Genomic DNA, 19,971 nt, shown 5'->3' with positions numbered 1-19,971 from the left:
ACATGACCATCCAGATCAACAGCCATATATCTTAACCTGGCAGGATCTCTGCGAATTTCCTCCCACATGGGTGAAGCCTTTCCTTGTTCCAGCTCCCACTCCAACCCCTTCCCCCACCCGACTCACAGGTTTAGTCGAGTCGCTGATGTGCTCTCACCAGCCCACTTGGGATGACTGCCAACGACTCTTGGGGACTCTCTTCACAACAGAGGAACGGGAGAAAATCCTCCTGGAAGCCAGAAAGAATATTCTCAGACCAGATGGGAGGCCAACTCAACTTCCCAACATCATTGAAGCTGGCTTCCCCTTGAGCTGACCCAACTGGGACCCTAACACCTTTGAAGGTAGGGAGCATCTGTCCACTTATCGCTGGGCTCTTATAGTGGGTTTCCGAGCGGCCGCCAGGCGGCCAACTAATTTGGCCAAGGTAAGAGAGATTATCCAGGGGCCCAATTAATATCCCTCAATGTTTCTGGAGAGAATTATGGAAGCATATAGGAGATATACCCCCTTTGATCCTCAGGCAGAGGACCAAAATACATCTGTTGCAATGGCTTTTATTGGGCAGGCTGCCCTAGATATTAAGAGAAAGTTACAACATTTAGATGGATTGCAAGATATGACCTTAAGAGATTTAGTTAGAGAAGCTGAGAAAGTATATTATAAGAGAGAAACTGAGGAAGAGAGGGAACAAAAGGAAGACAAAAGGAGCAAAAGGCAGACTAAAGCATTGACAAAGGTCCTGGTCACAGCCGCAGATAGACCAGAAGTTAAAAAGCAGGGAGACAGGAAGGGACACCTGGGCCCACGCCAAAGATTGCCCCTGGCATCAGATCAATGTGCCTACTGTAAAGAAAAAGGATACTGGGCCAAAGAGTGCCCCAAAAAGAAGCAGTCACGCCAGCCTGTCATGCTAACTCTAGAAGATGACTGGGAAAGTTGGGGCTCAGATCCCCTCCCTGAGCTCAGGGTAACATTTGAAGTGGAGGGGACCCCAGTGAACTTTGAAGTGGATACAGGAGCAATATATTCAGCCCTTAAGACCCCACTGGGCCTTCTATCTAATAAAAGATCCTTAGTTCAAGGGGCTAATGGCAATAAATATCGGGCTTGGACAATAAAGAGGACTATGGACCTAGGAAGGGGAAAAGTTCATCACTCTTTCCTAGTAATCCCAGAATGCCCGGTCCCATTAATGGGCAGGGATCTACTCACCAAGCTTCGGGCTAAAATAATCTTTAACCCTGATGGTCCCCAAGTGGAATTTCTAAATCCTTCAGTAAAAACCCCCATAGTCACGGCTTTGACTATGTCAGCAGAAGATGAACATCAACTCTTCACAGCCCCTGGGACTGATCAAACAGGCAAACTACCCCAGAAATGGATAAAAGATTATCCTGATGCCTGGGCAGAAACTGCTGGGTTAGGTCTAGCTATAAAACAACCCCCAATAGTAGTAGAATTAAAAGCCTCTGCCTCTCCAATCAGTGTTAAACAATATCCTCTAAGCAAAGAAGCTAGGGAGGGGATAAGGCCCCATATTCAGAAATGCCTGGCTCTTGGGGTCCTAAGGCCCTGTCAGTCAGCCTGGAATACCGCCCCCCCCACCCCATTACAGTAAGAAAGCCAGGAACTGGGGACTACCATCCTGTCCAAGACCTAAGAGAGATCAACAACAGGGTGCAGGACATTCACCCCACGGTACCTAAATGGTACACTGTGCTGGACTTAAAAGACGCTTTCTTCTCCTTGCCCCTGCATAAGAACAGTCAATTGTTGTTTGCTTTTGAGTGGATAGACCCAGAAACAGGAACATCTGGTCAACTAACCTGGACTAGACTCCCACAGGGGTTCAAAAACTCTCCCACTCTCTTTGATGAAGCTCTCCACAGGGACCTCAACAACTTCAGAACTGCACACCCCGAAGTCACCCTACTCCAATATGTGGATGATCTGCTGCTGGCAGCCAACACCAAGGAGAACTAATAATGCTGGGACCCCCTGCTCCACTCAACCCGGCTACACTGCTGCCAGAAGAATCATCAGGACCCGTCGCTCATGATTGTCAACATATACTGGCAGAGGAGACCAGTGTACGACGGGAGCAGCTTCCTCCAAGATGGTAAGCGGCGGGCTGGAGCAGCAGTAGTTAGCAAAACTAATGTCATCTGGTCCTCTGGTCTCCCAGAAGGGACATCAGCTCAAAAAGCAGAACTAATTGCCCTTACAAAAGCACTGGAACTAGCAACAGGCAAAAGGGCCACCATATACACTGATAGCCACTATGCATTTGCCACTGCTCACGTGCACGGGGCTATTTACCAGCAAAGGGGGCTATTAACCTCCGCCGGGAAGGAAATAAAGAACAAAGATGAGATCCTCCACCTTCTCTCGGCAGTAAAAGGCCCTAAAGAACTAGCTATAGTGCACTGTCAGGGGCACCAGAAGGGGAACGACCCCGTGGCAGTTGGAAACAGACGGGCAGATGAGGAAGCTAAGTTGGCAGCCCTAAATGGAGTGACCCTGTTAACTGTTTCCATGCCGGGGGAACAACAACCAGGAGACTTGGCTGCAAAGGAACATTCAGGCAACTTATCATCTGGGGAGACAGATACAGAACTCTGGGACCCTACAGAGCCAAGTTTACAATTTCAAAAAGCCCAACTTTACGTCAAAGATGTACACAAGCCCACCCATTTAGGTTCAAAGAAGTTATTGTTGGCTGACTCGCAGAGGAAAGAGATAGCTAAGCAGGTGACCAGAGCTTGTCAAGTCTGTCAATTAGTTAATGCCTACCCTTCCAAGCTTCCTGCAGGGAGGCACTCATGAGGAACCAGACCCGGACAATTCTGGGAAGTGGACTTTACTGAAATTAAGCCAGCAAGGTATGGACTTAAGTATCTCCTAGTCTTTGTAGATACTTTTTCAGGATGAGTCAAAGCCTTCCCCATGAAGAAAGAAATGGCTCAGATGGTGGTCAAAAAGATCCTAAAAGACATCTTTCCAAGATTCGGATTGCCTAGGTAATGGGGTCTGATAATGGACCGGCGTTTGTGGCCCAGGTAAGTCAGGGATTGGCCAGGACCTCAGGGATTAATTGGAAGTTACATTGTGCTTATAGACCCTAGAGCTCAGAACAGGTAAAAAAGGATAAATAGAACCATCAAACAATTTGTATTTGGGGTAAAAATGGAAATGCATAACTCACTTGAATCAAATGTATGAAAGATGAAAAAAATAAAAATTAAAAAAAAAATAGAACCATCAAAGAGACCTTAACAAAATTAAGCTTGGAGACCGGCATAAAAGATTGGACTATGCTCCTACCTTATGCACTGTTTCATGCAGGAAATACCCCCTCCACCTCTTTATGTAACCTCACACCTTATGAGATTCTCTATGGTTCCCCTCCTCCAGTAAGGGACATAACCCCACTCTGAGACTTAATGATTCCTTTCACACCCCCTTGCTTAGTGGTTCGATTTAAATTGGGTAAACAGAAAAAGGTAAAGATGTCTTTAAAATTAAGCTTATAAGTTTTTCTAGGTGTTCAAAAAGGCTCTAATAAAATGTTGATGTCTATAAAATAATCTGCTTAAATTCAAAAATTTACAAGTATTGTTTCAAAATGTGAACAGAAGGAGGTTAACAGATGGAAAAGAGAAACTAGAAGGCTCTAGATATGGATTTAATAGAGGGAAAATGTGTTTCTGGATAAGAGAGTCTATGTGAAGTAATTAAGAGGGTTTAAGTAAGTGATAAAGAAGGTTTGTGTAAGTTAGTTATATGTGTAAGTTTTTGAGCAAGTAATCTTAAAGAAATTAAAAATTATACAACTATGGTTAAACAACAACTGTTATTTTTCAATATTGTAATGTTATTTGTTTAAAAGCTAAATTTGGTTAACATAAAATCATCAATGTAATTGTGGTGTTATTAATGTGTTCATATCTCTCAGGTATACAAGTCTGTAAGGTAGAAGCTTCAAAAGAGCATTATATCAAGCTGGTGTTCTAAAGTTGTATGGTAATTTTAGGCTTAAAAGAAAAACAGGTTGGAGATTTATTTATATCATTTGTGTTCTATAACTGGACTTGTTATCATTAAGTTATGTAAATTTCTATGTTACTTTTTACACTGAGATACAATTTAAATGTATTTTTAAGTTAATGAGAGCCTAATCTATGTAAAGGTTTTATTGCAAAACACAAAAGTACATTACTACTTTTCCACAAAAGGTTAAAAGCTTTCAGCCTTTCTTTAATTCATGTTTTAGATGTGATATTATGTTGTGTTAGCTAAGTTCATGTGAACTTGGGCAACAATTTATGTAGGCTTTATAAAATGATGTCTGAAAAGCAAAGATTAGCTTCAGAACTATAGTACTTAAGATTTATGAAGAGCCCCGCCTTACTTGAGATAAGGCTCTATGTCCCATCTCACTACATGTGAAAGTGACTATGAAAGAAGTAGGCCAAATTTCAGTACATTTAAAGTTGTGTCCAAAAGTTGGTTTTTGTCACGATTACCAGGATCTCAAACAGGGGATATACTCTGCCAAAAACTCTGCCAAAAGTATGTTTTTACCCTAATTAATTTTAGTTTGTAGTGTGCTTATAGATGGTCTAAGGATTGCCTGTTAATGTTTTAAAGGGGTACTGCTTTAAGAACTCACAACCTGGGTCAATTTAAGATAAGGAGTTATCACCTACAGGATAGAGAGATAGACATTAAAGCCCAGTGCTCTTAATATAAGGCTGTTAGCTTATTTGCTGGATGCTTAAGATTAAGTTCTAAAATTAAAGTTAAACTAAAAGGGCAAAAAAAAAAAAAAACCCAACAATATTTGGCTCTTGCCCTCTGAGTCAGTCTGAGTCAGGGAATAGGGGACTTCTCCAAAGAGCTTTGCAACTCTGGGCCACATAACCTCCCAATCAGATCTGGGAGATTAATGAGATGGCTGGAGGATGAAAAGCCAATCAGTGCATTTGCTGTGAAGAGGAGGGTCATCAGAGAAAGGAGACATCCCTGATGCTTCTGAGGGAAGCCACATGGTCAAGCAAGGCCTGGACCCATCCTAGTGCAAATGGCACTAGCAGAACTGAGAAGCTGCTGTACGTTCCCCGAGGACTCCCAGGGAAACTCAGCTGACTGTTAACAATAGATAGAAACAAAAGTCAGTTTGACTTGCTTCATCTTAAACACTTAGCAAAGACAGTCAAAGCCAAAACACAGCTATTCCTGGGCATTTTAAATAATAATAATAGTTAAATGTAACCTCCAAAAATAAGTAAACTGGAGGCTACAAAAGAGATTCTCAGACAAGAATGCCTGATAACTACCAAAAGGGACTGCCAGAGTAGTTTTTAGTTTAAGGCTTTTATCTCTAATCTACACAGGTAGGCATGGTGTTTGCTAGTATGATCATCCAGCCCTAATAACAGAATTAAGGTCTCTCTATTAGACACAGAGGTCATACTAATGAGAGGATTTTGCAAGATCAGATGACATTAAATTATTAGACTATATCTTAAGGGAAAGGACTGCTGTAAACCTAAATGTTAATTGTTGTGTTTACATCCCTGACATTTCTGGCAATGTAACAAATATCCTTAAAGATTTACATGCTCAGACAGAAGCCATGTCCTCAACTTTGTCATGGAAACAATATCTTAGCTCCTGGTTCTTGGTACTTCCTGATGGAAAACATTGTTAGTCTTTGTCTTTGTCATCATACTCATTGGCATATTTCTGTACTGTGGCATTTATTGCTGCGTCAATATGGTTCCAGTACTAATGAATTCTTGTTTCTTTTATAGACCACACATCACTCAAATGGCCCTCTAGCCTATTACTTCTCAATCAGACTTTTATCATGGACCACTCGATAGACCCGAATTTTTAAAGGGGGACTCCAAACTGCTTGCGCCACACTGTCCCTTTTCAGCCTGAAGAAGCCAGAAAGATCCTCTTCGCCCTCCTTCCTTACAGCAGTAAGGAGTTCCCAAATTGGAGGGGGAATGAAGCCAGATTTAAAGTTATGTTGTCAGTGTAGTTAGGTAAATCAGGGTCTAATACTGAGTGAAATCTAAAATGGAGGCCAGGCTGAAAATGATTCCAGGAAACGCAGGACAACTCATGGTAATCAGACAGCAATATGCTCCACTGACAGAGATGGAAAATGAGACTCCCCAGTAATTATGATTCATTACTTTTAAGATTAAAAGTAGTCAGAAAAAGGAGTGGGGAACGAAAGGGTAAAGTTTCTAAGCTGCAAAGCCTGAGTTAAAATGTAAAGGACCAGGTATTGTTAAGTTCCTATGCTACACCCAAAGCCTGAAATTCCTGTAGCTGTTAGGACAATTCCCGGGACTGCTCATTAGATATCCCCCCTGACCATTTAGTTGTTTAACAACGGCACTTGTGCAGCTTGGCACGTAGGCACCTCAGGGCCCAAACCAATCAGTTTGAATGTATCCCCCTCCTTAGGACTGACCTATCACTCCAGTCCGATCTGTTCCCGCCACTGAATGTGCTAATCATGTTTGAGAGTTGTTGTTTGATTTTCCTGTGCCTCATGATGATTTGCTATGATGTATGCAAAGCCTTCGCCCTCCCCAAAAAGTGTACTTAAGCACTGCTCAACCCCTGCTTGGGGCTCTTGGCCTCTCTCCCTTGTTGAGTGAGCATGGAGCCCCAGCTAGCTGAATCTTCAATAAACCCCTTTTGCTATTGCATGAGATGGTCTCTTGGTGGTCTCTTCCTCCGTCATTTGCCGGTCCCTTACAGTGTAACTAATCAAAACAAATAAAAAATTTTTTTTAAAAAGTTCCTCTTTCCTGATGATCAGAAAAAAATTTGCTTTTAACTGTCCTCATTTTTAACCATTCCTATGGAAGAACTTTCCAACTACTAATAGATTGCATTAGAAAGTTCTCCCATGAGGAATGCTAAGTAGCCCAACATTATATCGATATTTTGTTCATAAAGCCTTGCTCTTTTTTGGTCAGAAATTTTCCCATTTACTTCTTTATCATTGTATGGATGATATGTTGCTTACAGGATGAAACATCACAGATGAAATTCTACAAACATTACTGGAAGTGTTATTACAATCAGGACTCCATGTTGTTACAGAAAAAATTTCAACCTTAACTCTCTATCAGGTACTTGGGACATACATTATTTCAAAAACATTCAATTCCTTACATTCCAAATTTAACCCTTTCTTCTAAATTTTCCTTGGTTCATTTACAGCAATTTCTAGTACATTTAAATTGAGCATGTTCTTGTATTCTGTTAACTACTGAAATGCTTTCTTATTTTTTCTAGTTGTTAAAGAAACAACACTATATTGCCTTTTTCAAGCTCTACAAAAAATTAACAGAAATTTATTGCAAGTAATGGTGAGTCAACCTCCTTTATCTAATTGCCATTATCATTGGTAATTTTTGTATGAAAACTTTATGCTACATACAGAGTCCAGCTCTTTAGATAGACAGGCCACTGGATGTTCCATGTTCTTTTAATCATCTCCAGGGTCTCAGAGAGACAGAAGGCTGTCCATAGTATTTCAAGGGCATTCAGATGCTTTTAACAAGTGTGTCATTTAAAGGCCTTTAAAAGTGTTTCTTAGAATTCAGTCATTCATTGATGTCTAAATGGGCTTCAGGAATTTTTTTAGTGAATCACTGGAATTTAGAACTTCTGCAAGTCACTATGAGACTCATGACCTTTCATATGCATTCAGTGGAGTGTGATTCTGGCCTTGCCTAGAATCTCAATGAGTTTTATGGTCTCTTCTATTCTCACAGTCATGTTCAGGGTGGTCTACTAGAGTCTCAGTGTTCTCCTTTCATTCCTCCAGCATTCAGTGGATCTCTCCAACATTCCCAGATCTCAATGTGGTTTAGTATTGTTGAGAGCCAGGGCTGGTCAGAAGGATGCCTGGCATTAGCCAGAGGGAATGTTTGAAAGGTGAACCATTGATATGTGAATCATTGAGATGATGATTTGAGTTAAGCTATATATAATTGCTGTGATGCTGGATTGATTGTATTGTATATTTGACCTTTACTGTCAGGCAATGGGGCAGCTCTTGCTGCCTCAGGCTCCCACTACTTTGGAGTTCTCCTGCTACTTTGGAGTTCTCCTGGGGATTCCCGGAGAGTTTCCATTTGTTGGGGAAGTCCAGAGGAGGGATTTCTGGTGTGGGGGTTTGCTTGATGGGCCGCGTGGGTGGCATTGGCAGAAAAGCGCGCATGCAGTGCCAGTGAGAATTGAAATAAAGTAGTGGCTATTTGAACCTACAAGGCTTTGTGGCAGCTTGGTTATTCGTGCCCAGCCAGATTGCGGTACAGTATGTTCCCCATATCTTCACAGAGCCAAAAACATTGCCAAAATCTTCAGTGGAACTCATTACCATTACCGGGCCCTCAGTTTTTCTCAGAATATTTTGCAGTGTCTCAGTCATGTTCAGTGCTATCCCCAGAGTTTCACCCCGGCTTAAATATTTCCCCAAAGGTAGACTGGGTTCAGTGTCAGTAAATCTCAGCCCCTTTTCCAGGCCCTCAGTGGAGTTCATTGCCATTCCCAGGGTCACAGTTGTTCCCAGGGCCTTCTTCACAGTCATATTGGTGTCATTGCCTTTCCAAGCAGTCAGTGAAGCTATAGGTTTTCTAGGTTACACTGATGACCAGGGTTTACCCCATTGTCTACCTGACACTCAGGGCCTTCTTCATGATATCAGAGGAGCTCAGGGGCTTTTGTTTTAATTTGTTTTGTTTTCTTTTTGTAAGTGTGTCTCATGACCTATTCTAGGGTCTCAGGAGGGCTCAAGGCCTTCCTCAAAAGTTCAGTCATGTTTAGAGACCTCCACATGTTCTTCATGGTGCCCAGATTATTGCCCAGTGCTTAGAGGAGGATCATGGCCTCAATAAATGTCTCAGTGCTTTAATCACTGTTTGCTCAGTGGTGTTAAAATTTTTTCAGAGTCTTCAAAATGCTAAAGGCCTTCCTTAGGTTGATGGATGTATTCACAGCCTTCCTAGGAGTCTTTGTGTTCTCATGACCTTCACAGGGTGTAAGTGCAGATGAGCACCATTCCCATGTTCACCTTGTGCTCAGGTTCCTTCCTAGGGTCTTAATAAGTCTCATTGCCTTTTCTAGACCTCCCTGGACTTCAGAGCCATCCACAGTGTCTCTTTTTTACTTGGTTTTATAGAATTTCTCCATAGGCTCAGTGCTATTCTCAGAGTATCAGTTGATGTTCAGTGTTTCTTCCAGCATCAGAGTGACACTGAATCTTCCAAATGGAAACATTGGGTTCAGGGCCTTTCAGTATTTTTTACTGAATCCCCGGGATTTTTCCTGTGACTCTGTGGAGCTTAGAGCCATTCCCAGCCTCACAGTGGTGTAACGATATTCTTGGTGTGTAATTGAATGTTAGAGGCTTCCCGAGTATCATAGTGAGGCCTAGGGCTTATCCTAATCTTTCAGTGGGTTTTAGGATGCTTCACAATATCTAGTATTGCTTTGATTTTTTTCCCCAATCATTCTTGGAGAATTTTGGCCTTCTTTAGTATCTCAATAGGGATTAGTTCCTTGCCTAGTGTGTCATTGAAACTCAGGGATATTGACATTGTCATATTTTGCTCACGGCCTACCCACTCTTGTCAGTGGTACTCAGGGCTACTCCATAATTTCTTAGTGCAATCTAAGGATTTTCTCCTAAGGGTATTTTCTAGGTTTTTTTTTTTTTTTTTGTTTGTTTGTTTGTTTGTTTTTAAATCTCAGGTACGATTTGGTCTTAGATTTCCCCCAGGGCTTTTGTGAGAGTAAAAGCCTTTAGTAGCTTGTAAGTGGGTTTATGGGATTTCACCAGCTCTAAATGGGTTTGTGGACCTTTCCCTGATTCCTCTTGGTTTTTGCTGTTCAACAAGGAAACTCAAGGCTTTTCCATATTCTTTAAGTGGGACTCATTACTTTACATGGTATTTCAGTAGTTCTCTCCAGGATTTGTCTATGATTCAGTGTTGTCCATAGTATTTCAGGGATACTCAAATGCTTTTCATAATTTCATGTGATTTAAAGGCCTTCAAATATGTCTCTTGGCATTCAGGCCTTCACTGGTGTCTAATTGGTATTCAGAGCTTTTTGCAGTATATCACTGGAATTCAGGGCTTTCCCAGGTCACTAATGAGGCTCATAGCCTCTGCTACTGATTTAGTGAATGGTGGAGCAGTGTCTCGTGGCATTTTCTAGATATATATAACTGAGGCTTGAAGGAAGACATGGACATTTATTCACTGGCTGGTCAAGGGCCACTGACCACATTGCCTTTGCATATCTCAACCCCTTGCAGAAAGTAGGATATCTCTTTTGTAGCCTAAAACTGCAAACTACCAGTAATTCAAAACCATAGCAATGTAGGAAGTGGGTCAGAATGATCCAGTTCAGGGTACAGTATACTTCTCATGAGAAATATCAACTAAAAGACAGCATCTTATAATTGTATGTCTTGATAATACATTGTATAAGAATAATAAAAAGCATTTTTAACCACCATGTTTTTTCCAAACAGTGTATGTTTGGCAGGAGGTGGTAGAGGCAGAGGTTTCTCATGGAACAAATCTTTGTTATATGAAATGGAATGTAAAGTTAGAATGAAGTTTTTCTGATCAAGACGCATGTAGTTTTGCCCATAATATTCCAATTTTATGTAGAAACAATCAAACCCTTGACTTACCTTTTGAATCTGGTAAGAGGTTGTAATTGCCAAGCATATATAATAATTTGACTGACAAAGTATGTTATTGTAGCAGCTAGGGCTTTATAAAACTGTCTGAGTAATAGAAAAAACATGAGCAACATGTTTTATTCTTACATTTAGAGGGTGGCTAGGCCCTCTGAGGGCTATTTGCTCTTTTCTCTTTTTTTTTTTTCTGTCTTTCTTCTTCTTCTTCTTTTATTTATTAATTAATTTATTTTCGAGCAGACACCTTTATGCTGTCGACATATTCTCCTGTCTGTAATGGGTGTTGGAAATCAGTGGTCTCTTGGGGTTTGTTCTCCCCAAGGAACCTATAAGCTTCAGGTTGAACCTGTTAGGAGACTTAACAACAGGTTGAAACGTCTCCATTTTTTTGTGATCTGACCCAATTATCTCGCTACACTAACTGAAATTTTAATTTTATTTCCCCATTAAATTCTAGGGACTCCTTGCTGCTATGAGAAAAAGGGGGAGGATCACTCTTGTTGCTACAAGGTTATAGGGGGCATCATGGTAGTGGGACAAGCAGTTGGAGTCCCCTATTAGAGATAGGGTGTGTCAAGGGGTCCATGGTAAAAGTCTGATTTGTGAAGAACAGGTTGTAAAGTCATCTTGAGGTGGGTGTGGGAAGTCACTCCTGAGCTATTTCATGTCTTCTCTTGGCCTTGAGCCAGGGATATTTTGGTTTAGCATTGCAAGTCATTTTGTGTCTTCTTCCACTTCATGAATTATGCAATGCAAATGACTTCAGTCTTACCTTGGTTGAAAATGCTGCTCTTGTATTTCCAGAATTAGGTATGACCCACTGGGCCTGGACAGCCCACCTTCTACCTTATTTGGCAGAAGAACATTGTATGGAAAATCTTTGAAGTTTTCCCATATATCATAAAGCAAATTTGGGCTCTCTCTCTTCCAAGTGTGGATGCTTGATTTGTAAGGTCAAAGAGCCGTCCCACCCCTTACTTTCTGTGTAGTGTGTGTGTGTGTGTGTGTGTGTGTGTGTGTGTGTGTTTCCGCTGCCTTCTTTTCTTAGCTGTATTTCACAGCTAGACTGCTTTAAGCAAACAAAACTCAAATTCCATTACCTGCACAGGATGTTGTGGGGATCCACTCCAAAGTCATGCACCTTTAAGTCCTGATGCACCACAGGGATCTGAAAGATTACTGTAGTCTGGCATGGTAGTGCCATGGCTCATGACTGGGTCTTATTGTGGGCTGAATTCTAGAAAGTAAGTGAATTAGAATAAAAATCTGTGGCATTATACTTTTTTTAATATTTGGAAATATTTTGTCTTTAGAAAGAAAAATAATAATTTTTACAATTCTAGAGACTCTAAATAATTGTGAAGAATTATTAAGATGACATGGGAAATGTTACATTCAGTCCTCTCCCATGGAAAAATTGCTTTTGTGGACTTTTTGGATTGTGTCTATGAATCTTTTGAAATATTAGGTAAAATTTTGGGGGGTTTATGCACTAGAAGTCTGCACTTAGAGAGTGAGAAAAAGAAAAAAAATTTGGGGGCCTGGGGATGTGGCTCAAGCAGTAGTGCGTTTGCCTGGCATGCATGCCGCCCAGATTCGATCCTCAGCACCATATACAAACAAAAATGTGGTATCTGCCGATAACTAAAAAATAAATATTAAAAATTCTCTCTCTCTTTCCCTCTCTCTCTCTCTCTCTTAAAAAAAAAAGAAAAATTTTGTGATGAGACTTGATACAAGGATTCTTTACATGTAGAGAAGTGAATTTTATTTTTCTATTTTTTTTTTTGAGAGAGAATTTTTTAATATTTAATTTTTAGTTTTTGGTGGACACAACATCTTTATTTTATTTTTATGTCATGCTGAGGATTGAACCCAGTGCCCCACACATGCCAGGCCAGTGCACTACTGCTTGAGCCATATCACAGCCCTCTATTGTTTTCGTGAATACTCAGAAAGTTTATACTGAACCTCTTTGCTACATCAAAAAACTTTAGCCCATTATAATGGGGTCTGTAACTAGACCCACCAACAGCAGTGCTTTTAACCCTTAAACAACCTGACCTAGGTGCCAAATGCAGACTGCCTTAAGATCTGATAGTAACACTGGCATCTGCTGTTAAAACAAAAATTTTAAAGTCCCACATGCTGCAAGGGAAAATACAAAAGACAGGAGAACAGCAGCTGCAGCAAGCACAGGTAGCAGAGACAAGGCAAGCTGCCTCCCATCCTAAGATCCTCCCCAGCTGCAGAAAATACAAACAAATCAAATGGAATGCAAGTGGCTAGGGAAGCTCTGGGAGCCTTTGCCCCAGACAATGAGCAGCTGGTCTCTGCTGTTTCCATCACCATGGTGACAACAGGAAGCCTGAAGCCTAGCAGGTTTCCTGGTCCTGCCTCCTGTATTTTCCCGGCTTCCCATTGGTCCTTTCACTGTCACTCAGACAGGACTTCTGGTCCTGCTTTCCAGCCACTAACCTGTATTTCCTGTTTCATCCCTGCTACCAGGAGCTGCACAGAGACTGCATTTTCAAGAATATCCACCTATAAATACTAATGAAAGGTTTTTTCAGGCAAAATTTAATTCCACCTGTTTCTACATTGCATTACCAAGCCTAACTTTTTCAAAGTTTCAAAGGTAACTTACCTTTTTTTTCTTTATACCTGTATTATTAAGAAAAAATGCAGAGATACTGTAACAATTATAAGACATACATGTTTCTTTATATTTTGCTTTTAATTTTGAAGGTTATGAGGAGGCATTTCCTTGTCACAGGAACAAAAGCTGGCAATGTCCCTGTGATAATCAAAGACCTCATTCTCATTCCTGAGTATGAAATTATAAGACATAAGTAAATGTATATAGAAGGATCTTAATATGTCAGAATATAAAACAATGCACTACTAATCCAAGAAAAATTAAAATGGATCCAAATATCATAAGAACCACGTGTTGCATAAAGTTAATACAATTATAAGTTATGCCCTGATTCTTAATACATATTTTTCTAGGAATTTGGATTACCTGTAGTTGTTAATTCATAAAATAATTAGCATATATGTCTAATTGTTTAATTAATATGTATTTATCTAATTATTTTTCTTCAACAGAAAACACATAATTTATATATTACTTATACATGCATTTCTCTGATGCTCTGCTTTTTAATTACAGGTATTTGAGATAAATGTATTTTACTATAAATTTGCTTTCAAGAGATAATACAACCATCAAGTAATCTCTCCCAAATTGTTGTACAAACTTTATAAGGTAATAGACAAATATAATTAATTCTGTCTACAGAAATATCCAATGGCTTTAACTATATTTTCATTTGAGATGTTTTTTCTTATCAAGGTATAATAATTTGTTACATTCTACCATTTTCAAATATTTTTCCAAAGGAAAAGCAGGAAAAATTCTAAAAGGAAAAGAAGATACTTCCACAGAGAGGAAGCACACATTGGAGGTCCTAAGAGGAAGAAATGAATCATCTTTGGGTAAAACAAGGTCTTTGTATTCTGGATTTTAATGATAAGAGTATTTTCCTAAAAAGAAAAATCTTTATATCATTATGTAGGCAGATGATATAGAAAGTTAAAACAATTGGAAAAGAGATTTATATGTACTGGACTGAGTATAAAATTTTAATTGATTAATTCAAGAGTATTTCAGGCTATTTTCTTGAATCTACTATGCTGATGTGTGCTATGATATTGTCCATGTTTTTACACAATAAAGATCTATTAAAATGTTAAGTGTATTTCCTTTCAAGAAGGTCTTTATTGCCTAATGATTCTCATTGTTAAGGCAAGTATTAAATTTAGTAAATAAATTCACATTCTTGATTAAACATGAAATGTATTTAACTGCTGACTTAGATCCCAAATTTGACAATTCTCCTTAGAGACTAAATTTGATTGATTCAAAGGACCTGCTGAAATTTACAAATGACTTTTTTTTTTTTTTTTTTGGCTGAATAGTTGTGAGACTTGGAAGAACATTGATGTTCTCCAAACTAAAGTGGTACATTGGTTTTGAGCAATAAAGGATGCAAAGTTTGTTGAAAATTCATTGGTATTATATAAGTTCTTTGATTGGACCTATTATCCACAAAAATATAGTAAGATTTACATACTACTCCCTACACTGGGAAGTAAGCTTAACCATATTTTCCTAAAGACAGTTAAGACACACCTATTTAAAGGATAATATTCTGAGATACAGAGATATTTTGGAAAATTCTCTCGAGATTGAGGGCTCCCTATAACTTAAGTTAATGATACTATGATTTGTAACAGAAAGGGGAAAAAGGAGGACCCCCACAAGCATACAGTAGATCCTACAATATTTTAAATTTTTTTTTCTTAAATTGTAATATTCAGAGTTTTACTGTTACCATGATTCAGTATATTAAATCAGATTTCAAAGGAGAATTGAAACCTCTCATCATGAAAATGACTGAAAACCCTGAAATAGTAAGGTAAATCTCACAACTGCAGAATTTAGAGCCACGCAGCTTCATGAGTTTATCAGATAAGTAAAAATTATGAAGAGACTTCTATAGACCCATTTCTCAGGTCCACCTTTAATGTGCCTTGAACAATGGACTGGATAGTTCACCCATGTAACTAGATTAATTGTACCTACTGTGATGTTTAGTTATTCCTATATGTTGATCTTATGATAAACAGATGGTCTGGGAGTATCTTTTGAGAAAAATACAGCATGTAAGAAACCTAAACCAGCCAATAATGGTGGTCCTTAAAAGTTAAGATGATATTTGTTTTTCTGGGCAATTGTCAGAAAGATTATTAAAATAGATTTTTTTTTCTATACAGGCCAGTTACATACATAAGATATCCACCATCATATTATTCTCCTACTCGTTCTATAATAGGAATTGACACCTTTCCTAAGTGATTAGATTATGCAAATGTCTTGCCAGTGTGACACAAGATATCTAGAAATAGTGGATATATTTTAGACTAATCTCCCAGAATTGACAAAGCTGATTATGCAAGGATGCCATACCAACTGGAGGTTTATTGGTAATAACCTAACCCTCAGTGAGTTAACACCCAAAATAATGTTTTGATGTTTGACTTCTACCTTCAAAATATTTACATTATTGACAGACCTAAAAAACTCCTTCAATGTGAGAATTAAGAGAAAGGATGGTAAATATCCTGTAGCTGGTAAGAATGCAACTTATCTTATTGTATCACTAGTTATTGCCAGCTAATATTTCAGACCTATAATATACTGAAGTTAACATTTAGGCTTTGAAACAGGTGTATGCCAATTAACTAGACCTAGGCAAGCTCCTGATGTCATGATCCTTGAAGTGAGTACATTAAATATCATTCCTTGCTTCTATAATTATTGGCTTTATGGCAATGGTTTAAACTTAGAACAAGTGAATTTTCTTAAAAATTGACTTAAATTTCTTCCAAGACCTTTCATACTCAGCAAGTTCTGATGGAAGAATTTGAACTAAGTTAAAATACTCTAGAAGACAATATACTGAATAATGCAAATGAACCTTCTGCTCTATGGTTTGTGGATAGGCTTAAAGGCCATGCCAATTAAATACATCTGTATTATTATGGCCAAATGCAATGCTTCCCAATGGAGCAAAGATTAAAAATCTTCTGATGAGTATTTGTCAGAGTAATAATAATAACCTGGATCTTGCAAATTGACTATATTTTTGAAATGATATGTTTTCTATTAATTCCTTTTGTGTTTCAGTTGTAGATTATGGTGACCTCAGACTGAGAATCCGGTGACTAAATCATGTAGTACCCAATTGCCTTTATTTATTAATCAAGGGGGAATTTGTGGGTAGCTGCTTCAAATTCAGGCACCTTTAGTCCTGAGGCACCATGGGGATCTGGAAGATCAACATAGTCCGGTGCAGCAGTGCCATGACTCATACTCCATTTTTTCCCATGGTTGGATAATAAGGCATGGCCCTGGGAGTAGCCCTAGGAGTAGATGGCACCCAGAAGGCTTGAGTGTGGGGAGCTACTCTGAATGATCTGCTCTTTCCATTCTACAGGGCAGAGGCTTTGACTGGCACTACATAACATAGTGACTTGGACATTGCCCTGGTCCCAGAAGTTTGAGGGTGCATCTTCAGATGTAGGCATGTCACCGAATGGCCCTTTGGCTCAAATTACACTCACCTGTTCTTTGTAACCCTGTCACTTCTGATGTTTTTTTGGATGGCACTTTCTAAGAATGAGGGTCCCCAATAAAACCCCACTTCTGAATATGCTCATTCTCTCTCACCAGCCTCCGGAGACTTTCTCTTGCTCTCCCACTTGGGTAACCTGAGGCAGAGTGGAGGAACCATCCTGAAGCTTGATTAAAGGTATAGTGTGTGTCTGTGGAAATTCACATGAGTGACCTTAAGTTCAGCTGCCTGTGTGTGCAGCAGTTGAGCTCACCTGTTCCCTTGTAATCCTACCCCTTGCTTCATTTGAATAGCTTCTTCCCAAGAAAGGCTTCAACCTATGCTGCTTTCTCTCTTTTCACAGACCCCGAGGTTGCAGGAGCCATCACAGAACACAAAGAAAAAGGTGTTTCTATGCCTTTGTGTGGTTATTACATGCAGCCCAGTTCACCTGGAATGACCTTTAGTCCTGAGACTCAACAGGGCATGGGTGTGTCTATGAAAGAAACATAAAGACATGAGTACTGATATGAGATTAATACAAGATAAATGTTCCATCTTCTGGAACATGTCAATGAATATCATGAAGATGATAGAAATCAATAGTCTCTCATGATGAGGTGTCAGAGCTGAGAAATTCTCCTCATAGTAATGTCTAAAAGGCCAGAGAGGACAAAGCTAAATTTGGGAATGTAAATCTTTAACCTGGTCAGAGTTATCAAGAATGTAAACACAACATTTAGTTAAGCTACTTAATGCCATCTGATTTTTGTAAAGTATCTTTTCATTGGAATGGCCTCTGTTTTCATTTTAAGGGTATTTGTTAGGTATTCAAGACCAAGCTGGTCAAAGTGACCTTGTTCTTATCTATCATTAAGAGTCAGCTGAGTTCTCTTGTGGTCTCTGTTGTGGAACTAAGGAGCAGCTGTTTACCTCTGCTAATGCCATCCAGCAGGATAAGTCAAGGCCTCACTGACCATGTGGCTTCCCTTGGAAACATCAGGAATATCTCTCTTTTCCAATGACTCACCTCTGGAGTATGTGTACTGATTGAATTTCTTTTTTTAAGGTCCCAGTAATCCACCTGATTGGGAGGTCATGTGAACCAGAGTTTCAAAGTTCTTAGAGAAGTTCCCTTCTTCCCTGGGTTCAAGCTGAGTCAGAGGGCAAATTCCAAATATTTGTTTTCTTGCCCCCTACCCTTAATATTTAAGCCTTAATATTAAATATCCAGCAATCCAGTCTTATTAAGAATACTGGGCTTTAACTTTAATGTTTATAACTTTATAGTCATCTTTACCCCTTTTATTTAATTAGAGTCTCTATTAGCATTGGAAGTTAGCATTATATACTATCTGTCTATAGATAATGGTCTTATATTTCAAACTAATTTAGGTTGTTGTATTTGAAGTTGTACTTTTGTAAGGCAGTTACATATAGCAGTTAAAGTTTAAAAGAAAAATTTAAAATAAAATTAACACGAGTAAAAATTCTTGAAATTAACAAGGGAAAAAATATTTAATTTGTACATAATCTTAAACCTTAGCTGAGTTATACATTATATCCTATGTTTTAGACCACAGCAATCTTTAAAATGAAATATCATTCTTTTGAATACAACTTTAAACCAGTTGAGTCTGGCCTAACTGATTGTTTTAGTTAAAACAATATGACATTATCTGAAACAAGAATTAAAGAAAGGCTAAGAGAGGTTTAACTTTGTTTTTATGGAAAAAGTGGCAAAACGTTTTTATGTTTTACAAGATTAATCTTTAAGTAGATCAGACTCTCATTATCTTTTAGAAATACACTTACATTTTTATCCCAGTGTAACAAGTAACATAAGGTTTAGATTCAGTTACAGAAACATTCAATAATATAAATAAATCCCCAGTAAATTTTGTTATCCTTATAATCTAAAATTACCATTACAGACAACTTTATTTTGGAGACCATTAGCTTGATAAAATGTTCTTTGAAAACATTTACTTTCAGGGCTGGGGTTGTGGCTCTGCAGTAAAGTGCTTGCCTAGCATGTGTGAGAGAGGCCCTGGGTTCAATCCTCAGCACCACATATAAATAAATACACATATAAAAATAAAATAAAAGTTTTACTTTAAAGACCTCTATGCCTGAAATATGTGAACACATTTAATATACAAAGAAGTATAACAGTGCCATAATTACATAATGTTTAAATATTAATCAAGTTTTGCTTTTAAAGAAAAATCTAGGCTCTGTAATTTAGTACAGTACTCTAAAATAACAATATAAACCCTGATTTTTAACACTAATTGCTCTAGGTAGTAAAACTTAACAGACTCAATGTTAAGAATAAATTCATATTAGAAGGAATTCTTGTCATTTCAACCTATGTATTAAACTTTGGTTTATATCACTACATTAATATTTGATTTTAGGGAAAAACCTTGATTGGATTTATCTGATTGTGTTACTTTTGTATAACCAACTTAATTGCACACAAACCTTTTAATATTTACCCTTCATTTATATAGACATTTTTATCATTTAATTGTATTCTCTCTTTTTTTTTTTTAATTATTTAGATGTATTACAACTTTACTACATAAAGACTCTCTTACCCAGTGGAAGGTCCTTGCTTAACATCTGGATGACTATCTTGAGTAACAGCTGCCATCTTAAGAAAAAGGTTTGCTTTCCCTCCCAATGGTAACTGACCATTCTTTCATTTTTCAGCCAACATTGTAAAAATTAAGAGGAACACGGTCATCTAATTCTTGTTTCATGGCCAGGTTATTAGCTTCCAACACCAGAAGGGCCATGACTGAAAGGGCCCATAAGCAAGGTGGCCAGCCTTGGGCCACATACAGAGTCCAGCTGTTTAGATAGTTAGGCCGCTGGATGTGCCATGTTCCCAACATTTGAGTCAGGACCCCTACACCTATTCCATACCATTCATGGACATACAGGAAGAAGGCTTTGTGAGGTCAGGGAATTCTAGTCCAGGTGCATTGGTGAGTGCTTCTTTAGTGTCCTCAAAGTCATTTTGTT

The 19,971-nt window shown here is 38.7% G+C and overlaps 2 long non-coding RNA genes across 2 annotated transcripts; both read left to right on the top strand.

Annotated features, from left to right (window-relative positions):
- The first annotated feature begins 7,068 nt into the window (after positions 1-7,068).
- LOC143393107 (uncharacterized) lies at positions 7,069-13,378 on the top strand. Its single transcript, XR_013090459.2, has 3 exons — positions 7,069-7,166; positions 7,333-7,406; positions 13,265-13,378. It is a non-coding gene; the product is annotated as an uncharacterized LOC143393107 (long non-coding RNA).
- Positions 13,379-14,184: 806 nt separating this feature from the next.
- Positions 14,185-19,603, top strand: LOC143392026 (uncharacterized). The gene is made up of 3 exons (XR_013090309.1): positions 14,185-14,257; positions 17,058-17,136; positions 19,506-19,603. It is a non-coding gene; the product is annotated as an uncharacterized LOC143392026 (long non-coding RNA).
- Positions 19,604-19,971: the final 368 nt, after the last annotated feature.

Source organism: Callospermophilus lateralis, chromosome 2, assembly GCF_048772815.1.
Source record: "Callospermophilus lateralis isolate mCalLat2 chromosome 2, mCalLat2.hap1, whole genome shotgun sequence".
NCBI lineage: Eukaryota > Metazoa > Chordata > Mammalia > Rodentia > Sciuridae > Callospermophilus > Callospermophilus lateralis.
Note: the sequence above shows the minus strand (reverse complement) of the source record. Positions and strands in the feature narration are given on the sequence as shown.